The 21,289-nt window shown below is 40.0% G+C and overlaps 1 protein-coding gene and 1 long non-coding RNA gene across 2 annotated transcripts in view; both read left to right on the top strand.

The window, feature by feature from the left end:
* The window catches only part of LOC147711448 (uncharacterized), a 1,238,421-nt gene that overhangs the window by 80,776 nt on the left and 1,136,356 nt on the right, over nt 1-21,289 (top strand). The window lies entirely within an intron of this gene.
* LOC147711449 (uncharacterized) lies at nt 5,695-6,242 on the top strand. The gene is made up of 2 exons (XR_015295925.1): nt 5,695-5,781; nt 6,009-6,242. It is a non-coding gene; the product is annotated as an uncharacterized LOC147711449 (long non-coding RNA).

Below are 21,289 nucleotides of genomic sequence, written 5' to 3'. Positions count from 1 at the left end.
ACTTTCAGTATAGTCCGCAGAGTATAAGATAATAATTAGGCTACTATGTTTAAGAAAAACGTCGATGACTAAAAAGGTCTAATCTACCAGTTTCTATACATTTGATTGAAAGTAATCCGATGTCAGTAAACATTCAACCCTTGTAATAAGTGTTGCAGCTAAAAACGTTCAATGACTTGTTTCCTCGTGCAAGGGACTGCTATAGCTATGTGTGCTGTTTGAGATACAAATGTTTTTTTGCTTGTGAACAATTTGTTTTATTCTATGTTAACGAGGGTTCGCAGCTTCCTCAACAATAACGTTTTATCAAAACAAACGTGGAAATCCAACATTGGCAAGCCAAAAGGATGCTAACCAATGCCATACCTATTATTGACTTTGTCGAAGCTTTTTTTTTTTTTGATGAAACTGCACCTGCTTAAGTTTTCTGTTTTTTTGACGTATCTCGCTCCGAGGGCTAAAAATATAAACAAAATGCAGCATTTCTTAATAATTGCATATTACTTGCAGATAGACTGATGGGGTATTGATTTTATTTTTTTATCATGTAAAAATTGCTTCCAAGCCTGCAAGTATACATATGACCGATTCGAAGGAAGATTATAACCATCCTTTACAAATGGAAATGTTTATATTGGCTCCTGAGCACATATGTAATATAATTGCAAGGCATCGAGGGTGGTCGGGTCTCTTATTTCATCACGAGAGAATGATCGTATTTTAAAAATAAAAGTATTTCTCCTGCTTGTATGGCAATTGACGAGATGTGCAAGTGCTTACAACCTAGTGCACCTTGTTTCATTTTTATATTTCTTGAAGGACATACCATAATCGATAGGTTCGATTTAGCTGATCCTGTTTGAGTTCAACTTTTGAGATTTTGTTTTTACTTAGAAATAAGAGGCTAATTATGGATTTGGTGAAAAATGTGTGTTTACTTTTCGAATGCACCTACAAGGTTGAAATTATGCTAATCACGGTCTTCGTATGCCAGATTGTTCACTAACCTGATAGTTTTTCATAGTCTTTGCCAGTGCCCTCTCAGTTAATGATGGAGTCCGACTCTCAAGAGCGCATGAAAGGGCTTGTGTTGTGTGACACATTTGGCATTCATGTTTTAAATGTTTGAGTTGTGCTTGATTTTGCTGTTAACGGGAGTGCATGGGGGGTCGCACTGAAAAACGTAAAACCTGTTGCTTCTGTTGATGATCCAGCTCTCTCCTGCAGAGACTATTAAGTAGAAGAGGAATACAGTATGTTCGAGTATTGGTGAAGATTGAATTATGGAACAGGTGAAATACTTTGTTTTTTAATGAAATGTTTGTTTCAACTTTATATCTTTTTCAGTAAGCAAATTTGTTTAGGTTTCGTATTGGTAGCTTTCCCAATAGTATATTTAGGTTTTATATGTCTTCAGTGCTCCTAATTTAAGCAAAGTTTAATTGTATAGTACTTGACTTGTTTCAGTATCTTAGTCCTTGCAATCAGTTTGTGATGCCTTTCTGTTGAGTGACAATTTTAATGCTCTGTCAGCACAGAGGTCTTCTAACAGCTCATTGCATATAGTTGGATTATGGTTAACCAGGGGTGGATTCTTTATTGTATTTTGATTGATTTCACTGAATCTGTCTTACTGTATCGGGCATTTCCTCATGATTCCTCGGTCACAGTTAATCGAGCCGTACATATGTAATCCTAAACGCAGAAGCCTATTCACACGGTTTCAAATGTTTGGGAACCCCCTACATCTGTGTTTCTACCTTTTGGTGCGGTTTTCTTTATTGTCTTGAACCATCCTTTTTTCGTTGTTTAACCACAAAATGATTTCTGTTATCAAGTCTAGAGTCAATTTTTGACTGCATAATGCACATTTTATGACCTAACGATTTCGAAGTTTGATCTCATAATTAGCTTAATATTTGAAGTTATGTGTGTAAAAATGCTTATCATTTTTCGTCATTGAGTTTCGTCCTGTGTTACTTTAGCTTTTTTACTACTGTTAAGGAAATTCCATAAGGTTAATCGTAGATGGATTGTTAGATATTTAATGGATCTACCAGCATGTATTATTTCTCCAACCTTTCAGAAGCTGCCATCCACCAAATGCTTTATATCCATATGTTGACAATTGAGCATTTGGGTTTCTTTCAGAAGCACTTTCAAGACCTAGAAATAGTGAGCTGTGTATGTATGATTTTATTTAGATGTTTAAGAGCAGTGAGGTGGTAATGCTGGCCTTAGTGTAGCTCTTAAATGGATATTATATGGAGCGCTTGAAAGCCTTTCCTGCATCCTTCTGATTTGTGTCCAGAAGAAATGATGTAAGCATTAACACCATTTCATTATTTTCATTTGATAATCCAATTCTAATACCTCTGTATGAAATAGTGGGCTTGGGCCGAATGTTGAAAAGCTTGACAATTATTTAGTGAATCACAAAATAATTTTAATGAGCACCTTCATTTCACATACTTGTTTATCAACAGCACATGTGTTTGGGACCGTACTTCTGTTAGATGGTTACATTTAATTTTTTCCTCACTAAAGCTCATTTTTAGCATAGATGATTCCAGGCTAAAGCTCAAAATCATAATGGCGCTCCATGGGTGGCTAATACCAAATTTGTGTTCTGGCAATTAACACTAAAAGGGATAAACATCAATAAAACATTCTACATCTGTATACATTACACTGTTCTTTAGTCAGGTATTCTATTATTTCCCCCCCCACACACACACACACACACACAACCACCATCAACACCAACTGAGGTGCACAAAGGTGTGGATATGTATCTACGTTGCCAGAAAATCGATGTAACCTTAATGATTGCTAGCAAACTCTCAAACAGGGCAATTTTTAAAGTGACTTTGTCTGCCACTATCAAAGATCTTAAGCAGTCCAATATGTCGAATTGGTGGTATTGAATGCATTCACTATGGCGAATATAAAAATGGTTTGCTATGCTGTGGTTTGGAGTTGGTGATGAGTGATATTGATTAAAGTGATTATCGAAGTGATAGTTATTATTGTGCTCTAGTATGTTTACTGTTTATTTTTCGACTGTTCATATTTTTTAAAGAAATTAATTCATCTCAAAGAAGGTTGCCACCACTGTATGTATGTATATAGCCTTTTCCATGCGTTGGACAGCCCTTGGCCATCTGACGTTACGTTGGGCGTGAGTCGGACGGCCGGGGACCGTCCTATCTGCGCAAACGTCTAATTCCTCCACGGCGAAGCGATTATATTTATATTTCCGCTCCGTTGCACCAAAATCCAGGTCACTCGCAGGCGGGTGCCTCTCGTGGCGGCGCCCCACGTGATAAATCACAGCTCAGGTTTCTTTCGCATCCCATGGAAAGAAATTACGGCACTCACAGGGAAAGTGTTCAGTATGTTTTTAATCGCTCAGCAGACAAACGCGTTTCGGTACTCCTTCGTCAGTGTCTACCATTGACACAGAAGGAAGCGTGTTTAAGAAGTTTTCATCACGTTTGTGCATGCACATAGAAAGAGGACTGACGTTTTACCTCCGTGAGAAACGCTGTTTACATAGTAAATTACTTTTTACTTTAACATTTCAGAAATCACAATCATAAAGGCATTGTAAATTACATTTCAGTGATTTAGGCACTTTATATTTTGTAATTTACCGACATTTTTGCATACATGTGTAAAGTATATTTGCCTTTGTGAGTGCCGTAATTTCTTTCCATGGGATGCGAAAGAAACCTGAGCTGTGATATATATATATATATATATATATATATATATATATATATATATTTCGTTTTATGCTATACTTAAAGAGACAGACTTAGATATGTGACAAACTAACTGGGTATCCTGTTATCTAAAAGCTGGCAATGGCCGCCTATTAGTACCTTTGCCAAGTGGAGCATCTTGCTGTATCACAATAAATGTTAATTTAATTGCAATCCAATTAATTAAATCCAATCCAGTATGCAAGGTTGCCCAGATATTTTTGACTTGTGGATAATGTATAATATTTCTGATAGTCTTCTAACCGCAAATTACTAAATTTATATTGTTATAGCGGCCACAGTTGAATGCTTTTGATCTTCCTACCGAGCTATGTGATGTCATCTTGGCAGCCTGACGTGTCCAGACAAAGACTGTATACGCTGGGTCTGGGACAGATTTGTGGCTTGGTGTTACTTCCGTCATGTTGACCTGCTTTTGGCCTCCTTGTTCGAAGTTTTATTGGTTATACTGTGTTTACCCCGGAAAGGCGTTGCACTTGGCATCGTTAAAAGTTACATTTCAGCCTTATCTGCTTATTTTTTTTTTAAGTTGCTGAGTCAGACCTCACTGTTTGAGTCACCCATTGTAATATTATTTCCTAAGGGATTGCAAAATTATTTGCCTCCTACCCCTTGCATCATGCCCTAATAGGACGTTAATTTGGTCTTAACGTTCCTCATTTAAGCCCCTCATAGTTGTACACTCAGACTCATAACTCTTAAGACAGCCTTCTTGGAGGCCATTACATTGCCCAAGAGTGTCAGCGAGCTTCAGGCTCTTTCAGTTTACTCTCGGTAACCAGCATCACATGCCTCTTTTCTACCGAAGGAGGTCACTCCCTTTCATGTAGGCGAGTTCATAACGCTTCCAACATATTTTGCCCTGCCTCATATTTCCAAGGAGTAGGAGAGACTCTACCACCTGGACCATAGGAGATCCCTTTAATCCTCAATCACACAGAAGAACATTGTGTGGACTATCAGCTATTCATTGGGTTCACTGGACAGATAAAGGGCAGGAAGTTTAGGAACGGACCATCGCTCGATAGATTGTGCTCTCCATCTAGATCTGATATGCACTAGCTAAAAAGTAGCCTCCTGAGGACTTGTGGGCCCATTCCATCAGGGCCAAGGCCTCTACCACTGTTAGCATGCGGGGTACCTATCCTGGAAATGTGGCATTCTGCTACGTGGGCATTATTCCACACCTTCACAAAGCTTGAACAGTCTGGGCCATAATTTTGCCCGTTCAATCCTCCAGGACTTCCCTGTTCAGACCCACCTTTGGGGAGCTATTGCTTGGGTATCTATTTTAAGGTGAGCAATCTGCAGTTAGAAGTCTATCAGAAGAAAATGTTACTTTCCTTCAGTATTGCCTTTCTAAAAGGGACGCTATCTAACTGCAAATTGCTTATGGATCCTCGCATCCTCCCTGTTCTGCAAAATGGGCTCTTCACCCCTAGTATCCTGTTAGATTCGCACACTGGTCAAACTCTCAGACTAATGCAACAGTGTTTTTTGACATGGAGATAGTTGAGAAAGAAATTGATGTAAGTGCATGTCGATGCCAAAGTGTAGCCGATCAACACCACCTACAGGTGCGCAGAGGTACTGCTCAAGAGTTTCTTGATTCAGTCTGGAGCCTGGGGAATATTTTTAGTTGGGAATCTGTAGTTAGTCTACCATAAAAAGCATTATCAAAGGTAAGTAACTATTTTCAGCTTTCTTTTCCAGAGTTTTACTAGAAGTGGATGTGCACTGCTTAACAAACGTCTATTCACAGTATATCTATATGCATTGTTGAATTATTAACAGTCTGTCCCTTGTCAGCTCCACTTAGTTATGATCTTTTTATATTGAAACTATTTGTTTTGACAAAGAATACAAATGCATGTATTATTTACCTGGACTCCTTCCTCTGTTTTGCAGAAATCATGATGCAGACGCCCATTTGGATTGCTTTTTTTATATTGTGTGACCCTTCATCTTTGATATCTTGACCTGCATTACCTTGGTAATCCATTTCATTTTTATTTCATTTTATTTTTTATTCATGTATGTTGTCATTCTTTGCCTTTCATCTTCTAAATAAAAATACTTTTATTTGGTCTTGTTTCTTTGCATTAAACTTTTAGTTTTTAAAACGTGTGGTTTCCATCTTTTAATTTAAGTGTTTAAAGATATTTTTTTTATCATTTAATGTTTAAGAAAACTCATCCACTAACTTGTTTTCCTTTCTAGGAGTAAAAGACATTCCGCACTGCTGGTCCCTAAATTTTGGTCAAGCTGCGTTCACTAAAAATAGATGGCTTGATTTGTAACAGCTCCATTCGCCTACTCGTTTTCATTCGTTTTAAGTGCAGTTTTCATTGTTTAGCGGTTTATGAAGTTAATTTGATTTATATTTTTCATATCCCAGCCTAAAAGCTAGGATTTTTGCATAATGTGATATTCAAAATAAAAACTTACTGTTAAGCTTGTCCATATCGTCTTAGATTTTGAAGAGGTAAGAATGAAGTCCTTCACCAAAATAATGTGCTAATCATTCTTTATGGGAGGGAAATTATTCTGCAGTATTGAGTTTATAAAGATTACTTGTGTTGTATTAATGTAAAGCCTACTCTTTCGATGCGTGCACACCAGTAGGCAGTGGTCACAGGCACTTTGCAACTAGTTAGTTTGTAAATCTGCTTCTTCACCTATAGAGTTTATGCATGGACCCATATAAGTGATGAACTCAAACGTGCTTTACAGGCCAGGGGATGGGCTTGGTTCTGTTCATGTGAAATCGTGAAAAGACGGTTTTTGATTACATAAGTGTGTGTTTGCTTCTCTAATGCATTCTGTTTCTTGGGTAGCAAACAAATATGCCCTCGATTGTCAACCAACCGGTTTCTCTACCCTCTGAAACTTGTGAGCCCAAAAACTGTTGAGAAAACCTCCAACCATATAGCTGCTTAACACATTTCGTTGCAGATAACTGTTAGATTGATGTTGAGTTCGTAATTGTGCAATTTGAGAGCACTTCTAATGAAGTTTTGAAATGTCTTCAAACATAATGAAATTGATCAAATTGAACATTTTCATTGCAAGTGATTTGAAGCATAGAATCATGCCTTCCCTCAGAAATACCGCTTCAAGCTATCGTATCTGTGTTGAATTCAAACAGTGGGTGCTTCGATCTTTCGTTAGCTTCCACACAAGTTGTCTGCCTGGTTGGACCTTGTGCTACTTTTGGCACTGAACCATATAGATTAGATCTTGTTTGCCCCATACGCATGAATAAAAAAGTGTTTTCATGTGGGTATTAAGAGTGCTACATTAAGGTGAGTCTATTACATTGATCAATTAAGTAAATAAATGCAAAAAGTTTAAACAACTGGTTTGAAGGCCGACAGAAGTAACCATGCATTATTGCAATATTCTGGAAGATATTTAAGATATTTATGTAGTGCTTCAGAGAGAAGCTGATGTGCTCTTGCCATCTCCCTGTGTCTTAAAAAAAACAAAACTCACATCAAGCCCGCTAGTGCCTTTGGACTAGGTTTGTGCTGCATAAACTGCTAGAACAATCTGATTATCTAGATTTGTCATCGACATCTTGCACTCGGATATTTAATCTTTGTCTCCGATCAATAGGGAAATAGTAGATTCAAAATGTCTTACGAAGTTCAGTATCGTACTTTTAATTGCCAAATACTGACAAATTAGTATAGTTAGGAAAAAAGACTTAGCTACTGCCAAGGTTGCACGGGTGTGTTTTGTCACGATGATTAGAAACTCCAAACAAATAGGTAACCTAGTGTTGTTGGGGTTATTGTCTTAACGTGCATTCATTGTTTTTTTTTTTTAACGTTGACCCCTTGTAAAAATAGGAGTTTAGCAGCATCCTATTCTTTTTGTCCGGAAACTTTTTCCTTTTCACAAGTTTTTCTTTTAAGTCTTAACCGCTGAAAACCCACAAAAATGTTTTAGTTTTTATACAAGTATGGTTTCTTTGGCCGCACCTATGACGCCTCCGACGCAAGGCATGTAACAGCGTGTTTTTGTGCACAAGAGCACAGCTGACCCACAAGACGCTGAAAGTTCATGCTGTGGTCTAAAAAACGTAAAGCATCGGAGGACGTGTTATAAAAAAATCTTTATATGATCACTTTAGCAGTAGTATTCGCAGATACTTAATAATATTACATTTTCGGTATAGTGCGGATATTACATTTGTCTTAAAGCAAGCAACTGGAAAGAGGGCCTGCATCAAATAGTTTGCTTGCTTTTCTCCACTTATACCACCAGCCAATTAACAGTCGGACGCATTAAAGTATCTCTTATAAGCATAGCAAAATAGTGGCGCATTACTGATCTTGTGGTATGTGCCCTCGGGTTCAAAATTTGGCAAACAGTTTGGCTTCAATATCTTGAAGAAAATATGCTTTATTGGACTCTGTGTATTAATTAGCAAGGGATATTCTATAGGAGCATTTTTTTGTTTAATAAATGACCACCAGCCTCTCATCTCCCAAGAATGGCCCACTGAAGCACAGATTTTTTTTAGTTTTTTTTAAATTTATTCTCTAACATTTAATATTTGTTGCTCACGACTAAAAATTTTACATGATCACTAGAAGTAGTTGGGTTCATTGAGAATTTTGTTACTAATGAACATTTTAAACATTCACAAGTCCTAAAATGCAAATGATCTCACCTAATGTGGTGGCCTAAGGTATATTTAAAAAGATCAGTTTAAGGTGGACTGGATGACAATCTTAGTTCAAATTCAGTTTATCGGGAGACTCTTCATCTCAGTGATTTTCTGTTGTGTTAGGCATTTTCAAGTTCGTGTAGTACTGCATTGCCAGCTTTATACCCTTTACCCTTACTTGAAGCAGTTGCTAAAATGTAGCAGGTCAAGTCGGTGTTCTGTTTTTAGGAATCTAGTTAGATTTCCAAATATAATCTACAGAGTAAAGTTTTAAAGCAGTCTCTAGAAGAATTGTGATAATAAGTAATGCTTTGTATACCAGGAATTACAAACTTGTGTGGTTTAATCCTTAGAAGCGGGTCGCTCCACCTTGACAGAACCCCTTATTACTTCCAGGAAGCATAATTCGGACTTGCGCTTTATTACAATTCTGACATCTCTGCTCAGAGGACAGCAAATAGCTTGTCTAACCTTGAACTCTCCTGCCTGTCAATATTCAGTTACAGCTTGTTTCTGTAGAGACAGGTTCCTGTCCCTGAACTGTTCTGCGTCTCTGACCCAAATAAGTTTAATTTTCAGGACAAGGTTAGGAGTAGGTAGCTCTTCTGGAGTGTAGTTACCTTGTGGATTTAAACTCCTTTGCAGTAGAGGAATGTTGTGCGGGTTGTGAAGGATGGAAAGGGTTGAGGACACTAGGACCATGAAGGCTGGAAAGGGAAGAGGACACTAGGACTCGGGGATGTGCTGCCATATGGAATACCCATTAGATGGCATGATTGATGTGGTCGGATTTCAGCAGTTCCTTTGAAATTCAAAATTACTGGGCAAGAGGCTCGCATTGGAGGTTCCAGTGACCAGTTGTTTCCATAGGTTATAGTCCCATGCGTTTCTGTACAGAAAATTGTCCTGTATAATTTGGATTATCATTATCCTGGTCACAGACTGTTCTCTCAGGGCCACATGCTGATAATTTCAGGAGACTTTTGAGGCCCTTTGCTCTACATGAGAAATATTTGCATATTCTCTAGAAGCCACAAATTATCATTGCCGTTTTGCTGTTCTTAAGCCACAGACCAGCTCGCTCTTTTTTGCCCTCTTGATTCAACACAGCGTTGAACTAGCTTGTGGATAGTCTCCACAACAAGGAGATGTCCGTTCCTAAGTGCACTCCTCGTTTTGGCCCAAAATAAAACAAACCTGTGGGAAGTCTGTAGAATTCAAGTGGTGCAAGGCTTTAAGAGCAGCCTGAAAAAATGTCAGTTTCGATCTCTCTCAGTATCTGGAGTTCTGTCTGTCAAGAAATATGCATTAATAGTCCAGCGCTGTTTGATCCCAGAACAGTTAAATCTGAGAGATATTCTGTCACATTTGCAGAGTTCATACTGCAGGTATCTTCTTTGCAAACTGTGTTCTCGGCTGAACATGTTGCTACTTGACTGCTGCTGGGTGTGTCCTCTGCCTTGGTCACGAGTATCTCGTTGTTTATACCCTGTTGGTTTAAAAGTGATTCCAGATTATTGGTCACACTTGGCTTTTTAAGTCTGACAAGATGGTGAGTGACTCAGTTCTTATGGTTTCTTAGTCTTATCTATTAATTGCACTCATGGGGAAGCCGTCTCACACCATCGTGGGAATTCTTTGCACTGGGATCACTCTCCATCTGACAAGCCACCTGAACAGTTTATCTCTATGGTTCTTTGCAACACTGAGAGTTGGGTTTATTTAGTCATTTGAATCTGCCATCTGCTGCTTTAGTTATAAATTCTTACAGTGCAATTTCGGATGTATTTTAAGATGGTCGTCGCCTCTTCTGTTAATTGTGTGCCATTCTACTTTCATCTATTGCTCTTGTGCTAACAATAATTAGGCACCCAACTCTATTCATCATGGTCAGCATGAGCCCTCTTTGAACGTGAAGAGTGTCAGCTCTGTGTTCCTGTGCCAGGCAATTGCACTCTCTGCTTGCTTTGTCTGCTCTTAGGTTGGTGACTCTGCTCCAAAAGAGGGAATGGAGGGCAGAGGGAACATTCTCCAGGCCTTACGCTTTTCGACCCGTTCTCCTTCAGCAACGTTTGTTTATAGACTTCTAATTGAAAGGCGAGGGGGAGGGGGGGTGGGGGGGTGGGGGGGGGGCGCAACCCATGTTTGCCCTTTTCGTGGTGTACATTATTGTTTAATAGTTCGAAACAGGCTTTTATCACATTTGATAAAAGCCAAAGAAGCATCCAGAATGCCCACAATAAGATTTGAGCCCAGGCCTAGAAAGAACATCTGACAGATCCCTTAGCCAAATCTCTTCTGGGAGGTAAATCATCTTTATAGCTGAAATGTATGTAATGGTGTAGGTGAAACAATCTCCCATAGAGCAGGTCGGATCCCCAGTCACTGGCTGTGGGGACATTAGGACCCATTTGCTCCGGTAGGGGCATTTTGATTGAAGTTGCCGTTCAGTTCAATTTCCTTCCTGAAATGAAAATGCTGTCATGTGATAGGTTAGCCCTTTTCTAGAAAGTACTGAATTGCTGCATAACCTTGAATGTGAAAGACTGGCTGGAATATATGGCATGACCTGACAGCACTAGGAAAGGACTACACAATTGGTCAACACTGGAAACGAAAATCAGCCCCTTCTTGAAGAGACGGTCTAGAATGAGGCCATCATGGCCTTCATGGTTGCGCCACGATAGCCCATCTGAAAGCAGAACCTTGCCTGAAGCCCACTGTTAACATTTCAGAGGCGAATCTAGCTGTGTGCCATTTTCTTGGGTAAAGATTTACACCACGTATCCAAGGTTTGAGTGGCTCTGCTATTGAGAGTAGGATGTGGATCTGAAATATACATCCTAGAGATCTCTATAGCTAATCAATACCTATGGTTAGGTCAGTGTCTGTAAAGACAATCCGTACTCGGGACAGGTTTTGTGTTGTCCTAAAACAGTTGATGGATTTTGAACATTTGAGAGGAAACTCAAAAAAGAGTAGATGGTCTATTCATTCAGATGGGCATTCCTGCTCTTTTCACTTTTATGTTTTACTGCGTTTACCCTCGTTTGTGTAAAAGCTTTTCCTTTGTAAACGTCTAAAAAAACAAATGTATGCTTTTCAACTTGCCTATCGAGCAACTGGAGTGCATTAGGTTCCCACCTTTTAATGTTTCTGGGATCGTCATCGTTCAATTAAAGCAAAAGTATCACTAATTCTGTTTGTGGCGTTGGTAAAACTGTGAATGTGGCATAGATGCTTCCCACCAATATAGCCGAAGTAAGAATTTAGATTTTAATCGAATTTAGAATTGCAGAGGTTTTGGTGTGGGAATGACATTGGCACGACGACTTTGAAAAATATATTTAGTAAATGAGAAATCGAGTGATGGCTTCTCCGTATTCTAGGATGTGTGCTTGTCAAAAAAAGAAGAAACTGTGATCGATGTCCTGCTTGTAACTTATGTTAACGTTTGCATTTTATTAATGGTTTCATCACTTGCCCGGCGAAAAGGCCCTAGTCTGTGGAGGATTGTAAATTCCTCCGGAGCAAATGCCTTTTGTTTCCTAGTATCCTGTTCAAACTCACTGCCATTTAATATTACTGTCATGAAAATTTGGGCGGGAGTTCTGATGGTGGCTCTTTCTTCTTAACACGTCATTGGACAAAAGACCTGGTCTGTCCCTAAATTCCATAAAGTCTTCGCCTAAGCTGAATTGAACCTGAGAAACGGGGATAATCATAACTGCTTTACATACATGTATAAGGATGCGTTCGTTAGCAGGAACTTTCACTTAACAATTGACCGGAAAGTCTGCACCCTCTGTCCTGGCATTTGTGTAGTGTAGCTAGTGCAGGCTTCTCCAATGAGTAGCCCAGAAGCTACTTGTAGCTCTCCACCTACGTTTGAGTAGCTCTCCTATGTGCAGCCCCGTCTACTAGAAAATACACTTCAACTTAATTGAATAAATAAATAGATGCCAAAATTGATAGTGATTTGAGATGAAAATGTGAATTTTCAGAACTCACTAGCTGAAGTTTTGAGGAAAATGGCTCTCTGTTCAAAACATTTTTAAAGCTAATATTTGAGTGATAAATAGTGTGGCATGGGGCAGAAATATTAACATCCTAGCATTTGTAACGCAGCATTGTAGCTATAGATGCTGTGTAATACCCATGTTGAGGTATTCGAAATTGATAAACGCCTTTTTTACATTACTGCTGTTCTTTCATATTGTGGCCACTAATGTAATCTTGTCTGGTGTATTCATTATTACAACACTGATAATATTAGTAGCTCTGGATGACTTTATTTGAACATTGGTATCTCTTGTTGCAGAAAAGGGTGGAGACCCCCTGATCTAGTGGGATCAATAAAAGAAGAGCTCATGTAAGAATTTAGTGCCCAAAACAAACAGCACCGACTAGGCTATCTGGTCACGTTGGACTGATCAAAAATCACAAGTTCAGGCCAACTGCAATGGAACGGCGGTCAGCTACAATCCCCAGATTAGTGCTGCTGAAGTTTTACCTACTCAAGACCGCTCCAAGAGTCCCGTTTGCAGTGGGGATGGCTGCTAGGAGCAAGAAGAGCGGTGCAAGAGGACGTCGCTGTAGAGTGAAGAGCAGGCAGGGTGTCGCGGATCGGGTTTGAAGGGGGTGTGTGAAGCTTCTACCTTGCGAGCGGTCCGTGAGGGAGTGTGAAGAATTGTGGTGCAAGAGGCTCTCTGTGAACGGTCCTGGTCGCGAACTAGCTTCAGCTGGGTTCAGTACTGGTGCAGGTTGTTGGGGAGCCTTTAATGTCCCTGAGGCTCAGAGTAGGAGTCAGCAGAGTAGCCCTTGGAGTCACTCTGGTGTCCTGGGCTCGCAATGAACTTGCAAATCTAGGTCTCCTTCCCCACGCAAGAGAGCAGCAGGTTAACAGTTCCTTCAGAGCAGCAGTCCAGCAGAGTGGCTGTCCTCCCAGCAGCACAGTAGTTCTTCTTTCTGGCAGAGTATGCACAGTTCACGAAGTATACTGAAGTGTTGGTATTTGAGGTCCAATATTTATACACAGGTATGCCCTTGAAGTGTGCAGAAGCATACCTTTGAAGAACACCGTTGCCCTGGCTCCAGACTAACCACAGGGTATGCAGTGCTTTTGTGTGGAGACAGACGCAGCCTCCTCAAGTGTAAGTGGGGTTGGCCCAGCTTCAACCTTCCATCCTGCCAGTGATAGCCATCCTGTCACACCTAAGCTCCCATTGTGTGTGGTTGTCAGGGAGGAATATACAGAGCCCAACTGTCCGCTACACCCATTCATGCAACCCATAGATCTGCTCCAGGCACCAAATGGCTAAGGCAACAATATGCCAAATTTCAAAAAATGACATTTTCAGAATACCAATTTAATACCCAACTTCACCAAAAGTTAGGATCTGAAAGTGGGATTTCAGAGACACCAAACATGAGCTGGTCATCTGTACCCTTTTGGGAATTATATCTAGAAAATTAAATATGGTATCTCCAATATTAGCCTATGGAAGAGGTAGGCCTGGCAATAGTAAACAATCTAATTTAAAAGTTTATCACTACCAGGACATGTAAAACTTAAAAGGGCATGTCATGCCTTTTAAAGACATTGTATCCTGCTCACTGAGCTATCAAGGGCCTAGCCTAGGGGTGACTAGTATTAAAAAGGAATATTTGGGCATGGCAAAAGGTTTATTTTGCCAGGTTGAACCGGGCGTTTAAAACTTAACACACTGGCTGCAGTGGCAGGCCTGAGACATGTTTAAAGTGCTATTTGGGTGGGTGGTACAATCAGTGCTGAAAGCCCACCAGTAGTTTTTGATATCCAGGCCCTGGGCACAGTTAGTGCCACTTTACTAGGGACTTATAAGTAAATTAAATACGCCATTTGTGTATAAGCCAATCCAACCTATTTTAAGGAGACAGAACAAGCGCTTTAGCACTGGATAGCAGTGGTAATGTGTGAAGAGTCTTCAGGACAACAATTAATTCAGCAAAAATAGGCGTGAAAGCAAAAAGTTTAGGGATGACCTTGCAGAAAGGGCCAAGTCCAGCAAGTGCTTACACATCTAGTTGCAACCGAATGGTTGGTTTGTTGTGAACCATGGTACCCTAGTTTTCAAGTCAGACCCCATCAATTTGAATTCTGAATTTTCCAGTCCTCTCTATTGCTATCTCAGGATGGCTTGTGCAGTGTACATCTGTAAGCCTCCCCAGGCATTTCTGTATAAGTAAGCTCTAAAAATTTACAATTGAAACACGGTTCATGTAAAAAGAAAAGTGGGGGGGGGCATGGGGTGTGTCTGGGTATATGATTGGTGGTGCCACATAGTCTGCTGTTTCAATGTAAAATGTTTACTGCACTTTTTGTACTGCATATCACAGGCTGCAGTTTGCCGAAAAATTGATAATTTGGTAGGAGCAGAATGTAAACACTTCTACTCCTAAAATCTCAGGCCAGTGCTTTATTGATAAGTTCCAGCAAACAAAAAAAATATGTTTAGAAAGAAAAATGTTCTCGCTAGTAAAAGTTGTTTTCCACTAGTGTAAAAGCTGCCCATGCTGAGCATCTATGGACACTTGGTCCTTGGCTGTTGCAATTCATTAGCAGAGATTTTTTGTCTTAGAAATGTTTGTGCATGTGTTTTTATGAACAAAATGCCCAGGTTCATTTTCTGTTTGGGTAACAGGATAGTAGACATAACAAAATGGAGAAAAAGGAGGACCCCACACAGAGTTATAAGGGACGGGGGGGAAAACGGTTTTGAAAAAATAACAAAGTCCCAATCAGGTGGACAAAGGGGATTTGTCCTATTTTAGTGTTGGTGATATGGGTGTAATAGTTAAATTGGCATGCCGAGAGAGCGGTGGGAAAGGCAAAGGTACAATAAAGTGTGATTGATTATCAATATGCATCAGTTCCGCACTATAGTATCGAGGACAAACATGGGCTATGACAGGTTCTGTATAATTATTTGCAATACTTTCAAAAAGGCTACAAATTTAATTAAGACTTGTCACAATGTATATTTGGTAACGTTGTTTTTAGATTTTATTACACTTTATCAATTTACAGGTCACAATTCATATTAAAAACATCATTAAAAACATTTTACAATGGACATATTAATAAAAAAAAATTGTAAATTGCATAAATAAAAACTAAAAGAATCAAAAGGTCGACGCGGCGTTTCGGCTTTCTTTTAGTACACCTTCCTCAGGACTGATTCTAAACAGTTAAAAACATTAAAAAACACAGTTACCAAACAATTTTGATTGAATAAGATTTTATCATCTATATATGAACACATTTCATTTTCCCAGTTTGTCACACTGATGTTTTACATCTTCATGTGAAAATGCCCATTTTTTTATATACATATACAATTAGGTACATGATTAAGGTCCTGTTCTATACCATCGTTCTCTTTTGCATTTGTTTTTGTTTTGACAATTTTGTATACACATTATTAAACACTTTGTTTGCCTCTCCCTTGGAACTGTATCCAATGCTTAAAGCCCCATAGTACCACCACTAAAAAAGCATGACGTGTCATATCATGCATGCATACCTTATTAATCCAGATGGAGTTATTGCCCATGTGGAAATTGTTGATTAAGCGAAAGGTCCTGTGTAATATTGGACGATTAGCTGATCACAAGATGCTAGTATCAATTTGCAAAGTGTGCTGTCTCTAAATAAAGACATAAAATTTACCAGTGACTTTTACGTATTGTCGACCCCATCGGTTTATACTAGGTGAGCGATATTGTTATTACGTACCTAATACCAGAGGAGTGAATTCAATTTCCTTTTGGTCTCGTTTACATTTGTTTATATATCTCCTTTAGTGGACATGATGTCCACTGTTCATTACTGTTGATATAAAGAAATATTAGAGGGGGTTGTTTTAAATTACCATTACCCATATTCACGTACTCTTAGTTAGTTTACTATGGTCAGCCTTGTACCTGTATATAATCCTGCCGGATTTAGCTGCCAGACGGAGCCACCATTTTTGAGGGTTGTCGGCAATATTCTCCCTGCAGGGTTACAATTAACTTCCTTATTATAGTTATTAAAAGCAGATTATTATAAAGCGGTCTGATTTAATATCAAAATTCCACCAAAATTTCACTCACCATAAGAACTGGGTGATCAATCACTGCAGTCGGAAACCTCTTTCAATTAGGTCAGCGGTTAACGGAAAAACGATCAAAACGCTAGGGGTTGGCCTCGCGGGGTTGTCGTTCACTGTGGGAGTATTGGTTAAATTAGTTTATCTCATATTACATGATGGCCTACATCCTAGTTTCATCTGTATGCTTTACCTTCAACGTTTTATCCGATTTACATCTTAGGGCTAGGCTAAGGTAACTCAAGGTTAGGTTTCCACTATTCTATGAATATATCTTATGCGTATCATCTATATTCTGGAATAGTTTTATTATGGCTGGCCCTCCCTCTCTCTTTGCTAGTAGTTCATTCAAACGTAGTGACACTGCTATTATACAACATACGTTGAACTATAAGCTCATCGCATTACGGGCGCTGACTTCTACTCGCACTCCTTATCACTCGACCATATCTTCCAGCTCTTGTGTGTTAGAAGGCCGATTAGCTAAACTTAAGCTATGGGGTAACTAGTTGAAACAAACCCACAGTCTCACTCTTTTGCTCACCATCGTTACTACTTCCGGCCTCCCCGCTCCTGTTTCCTGGCAGCCTGTCCTCGTCTCATTCACACGGCATTCAAGAGAAATAACCAACTGCGGTATTCCCTGCTTATATGCTAAACGCTGAGGGATTGGGCGCCTTTCTCACGGAACCTGATTGGTCCGAAATTCGTCAATTCGGGCAGAGTTGCTATGGTTACTACCGCCTATCCCAGCCTGCTCCTATTCGACAAATCTGTTGCTCTTGGCTAACCCCATTGGTTCTTAAACCGAATGCATTTCCATAGAAATACTCTTATGGTGAGTGAAATTTTGGTGGAATTTTGATATTAAATCAGACCGCTTTATAATAATCTGCTTTTAATAACTATAATAAGGAAGTTAATTGTAACCCTGCAGGGAGAATATTGCCGACAACCCTCATAAAAACGGTGGCTCCTTCTGGCAGCTAAATCCGGCAGGATTATATACAGGTACAAGGCTGACCATAGTAAACCTAACTAAGAGTACGTGAATATGGGTAATGGTAATTTAAAACAACTCCCTCTATTATTTCTTTATATCAACAGATATGAACAGTAGACATCATGTCCTCTAAAGGAGATATGTAAACGAGACCAAAAGGAAATTGAATTCACTCCTCTGGTATTAGGTACGTAATAACAATATCGCCCACCTAGTATAAACCGATGGGGGTCGACAATACGTAAAAGTCACTGGTAAATTGTATGTCTTTATTTAGAGACAGCACACTTTGCAAATTGATACTAGCATCTTGTGATCTGCTAATCGTCCAATATTACACAGGACCTTTCGCTTAATCAACAATTTCCACATGGGCAATAACTCCATCTGGATTAATAAGGTATGCATGCATGATATGAAACGTCATGCTTTTTTAGTGGTGGTACTATGGGGCTTTAATCATTGGATACAGTTCCAAGGGAGAGGCAAACAAAGTGTTTAATAATGTGTATACAAAATTGTCAAAACAAATGCAAAAGAGAACAATGGTATAGAACATGACCTTAATCATGTACCTAATTGTATATAAAAAAACGGGCATTTTCACATGAAGATGTAAAACATCAGTGTGACAAACTGGGAAAATGAAATGTGTTCATATATAGATGATAAAATCTTATTCAATCAAAATTGTTTGGTAACTCTGTGTTTTTTAATGTTTTTAACTGTTTAGAATCAGTCCTGAGGAAGGTGTACTAAAAGAAAGCCGGAACGCCGCGTCGACCTTTTGATTCTTTTCGTTTTTATTTATGCAATTTCCTAAAAAAAAATTATTAATATGTCCATTGTAAAATGTTTTTAATGATGTTTTTAATATGAATTGTGAGCTGTAAATTGATAAAGTGTAATAAAATCTAAAAACAACGTTACCAAATATACATTGTGACAACTCTTAATTAAATTCGTAGCCTTTTTGAAAGTATTGCAAATAATTATACAGAACCTGTCATAGCCCATGTTTGTCCTCGATACTATAGTGCGGAACTGATGCATATTGATAATCAATCACACTTTATTGTACCTTTGCCTTTTCCGCCGATCTCGCGGCATGCATGCCCATTTAACTATTACACATATATCACCAACACTAAAATAGGACAAATCCCCTTTGTCCACTTGATTGGGACTTTGTTATTTTTTCAATGACATAACAAAATGGACACTCGCTGTTTAAACATTATTCGCGGAAAGAAGCAAGCTAGGTGGGAACGTTTTCCAGTTTTTGCCAGTAACTGGAGGGCCTTACTTAGTTTGGTGGATGTAGGACATCTGCCACAATGCAGGGCATGTCCCTACGCCCTATTTAGAATATAGATAGATAGATAGATATGGCCTATATCACGTTGTAAGGCATAAAGGATATCTCCCACTTTTTTGACAGAGTTCCCCATCTGCCAAACTCTAAAGAAGGCCCTTGTATATATAGAGTGACTTCAGACGTGATTATGGATGACTTACATCTTGGATTGAGGCTACGTTTATCATAACGAGCACACCAGTTCTTCCTTTTATATTCAAAATTGCTCCCGGGTTTACCTTGGAAGGCAGACTATTACACTGATCAGAATAATTTATAGTCTTGTCTATTACAACAAGCACAATAATTTCAAGAGCCGCTTCTGTACTCAAGATTCGAAGTCTCAAGTTGGTACTAATTCTACTGTTGTTTCAGCTCCCCAACTTAATCAGGGGACTCTGGAATATATGTATTTGTACAGTTTAAGTTTGAGCCCTGAAAAAGTTGTCTACATGATGAAACACGTGTCGGCTGTCTGCATCTACGCTACAACTTCGTGTCAACAATATAAAGGGTTTCTACATTTCCATACTTGTATTTGCACTGTATCACCCTGTCCAATGTGTTTTTTCTTGGTGGTGTATTTACGATTAAATCTAACTGGCAACCGGGTCAGTTTGAAAAACCAACTTGATGCTGTGCTCTGTAGCATAGTTTTACGACGTGAAGTTGTGCGATAAGGGTGCCCCTGTGCACCCCCAGGACAACCTGAATTGAGAAGTGAAGCTGTATTTTGCTGTACATAAGAAGTCCAGGCCCTCACATAAGCCCGCTGCTGGACACAGGTGTGGATGTGTTCTCGATCCTGGGTCTTTTCTCATGAGGTGAACTTTGTGGTTGAAGACCTCTGTAAGTCAAAACTGAATCCAAGAAGAGGGTATGAGGTTGTCACAGTGCCAGATAGTTTGGCTTTGGGGTCTCTGGTCCTGTAGTTGATTCCCCAACTGATCGCAATGAACCCGGAAATTACTGGGCCATCAGCATTGCTGCAGACGATCGAGGCATCAAAAGAGGCCATGCTGCCTACTTTTAGAGCATTTCAGACTTTGTCTGGTCCACCTTTTAAGCCCAAGGAACTGTGGGGGCTTCCAGTCAAGTGTCTGCTGGCAAGCTAGTCCCTAGCAACATCTGTCCTCTTAGGAAAGGTCCCAGGTTCTGTTCGCACTCTGGTACACATGTCTACTCTTCCTCCAAGACCTGTGCTGGGCCGTTCCTAGTCAGCGCTGTCGGGCCAGAAAAAGATCCAATGCTGTTTTCAATGCCTGAACCGACTTCAGCTCGATCTCGAACAATTTCTATCTATGGAAGCGCAACTGGTTGCCATGTAGTCTGACTTCGTACCAATGACTCTACCACATCGGACACACAAATTGAGGGTCCATTAACTTTTTTAAGGCTTACTCTGAACAAAGTGCACCACCAGATGGATATGACAAGGGTGGTGGTGATCTCACTGTGACAATGACAGTGCTTTCATTAATCTACGAGCGACCAATGGGCTTTATACCTCTACTGACACAGGGTTGGACTTGACACTTTAAACACGAGCTGAAGAGAGTGCATTATTTGCAGCAGTAGTCCGATGGCTAGATGAGGTCCTAGAATTGCAACTGCCTTCAGTCGAGACCAAGACTAACGCCCTTACAGCGAATTTGAATCCTAGGAAAGCTATATCTGAGCCCTGGGTTCCCTTTTAATGAGGTATTCACTGCTTGGTCAAACCAATCAATCAATCATGGGTTTGTTAGAGCACGACTACTCCCCCGTAAGGGTCTCAAGGCGCTGGGAGGGGTACAGGTTCCACTCCATCATGGAGGGGGTCTGTCGAAGAACCTGGTTTCTCGGGAAGGTGGAGAGTGATGTCTGCCTGAGGAGGAGCGGTAGGGCGTGCCATGCACTGGCCGCGAGGAAGGAGAAGGAGTGGCCTCCTGATCTGGTCTTCATGGCGTGGGGAACCGCAACGTAGGAGAGCTGTGGTGACTGTAGGGTTCTTTCGGGTGCGTGGAATTTTATTCGGCTGTTGAGGCATGCTGGTCCGGTGTTGTGGAGGGCTTTGTGTGTGGGGGTGAGGATCTTGAAGGTGATTCTTGCCTCGATGGGGAGCCATTGGAGTGTGCGCTGGTGATGGGAGATGTGGCAGTGTCGTGGTAAGTTGAGGACCAGTCTTGCTGCGGCGTTCTAGATGTTTTGTAGCTTGTGGGTGAGGTTTTTGTTCCGCCAAATATGTGGTTTGTGCTGGCCTAGATAATACTGCTTGCCTGGTGAGGGTGGCTGGCAACAGTGTTGTGCATGAATGCATTCCACAGGATTTTCTGGAGGTGTACAAGCCTT

Source organism: Lissotriton vulgaris, chromosome 5, assembly GCF_964263255.1.
Source record: "Lissotriton vulgaris chromosome 5, aLisVul1.2, whole genome shotgun sequence".
Classification (NCBI taxonomy): Eukaryota; Metazoa; Chordata; class Amphibia; order Caudata; family Salamandridae; genus Lissotriton; species Lissotriton vulgaris.
The sequence above is the reverse complement of the archived record's forward strand: the minus strand, read 5'-3'. Positions and strand labels throughout refer to the sequence as shown.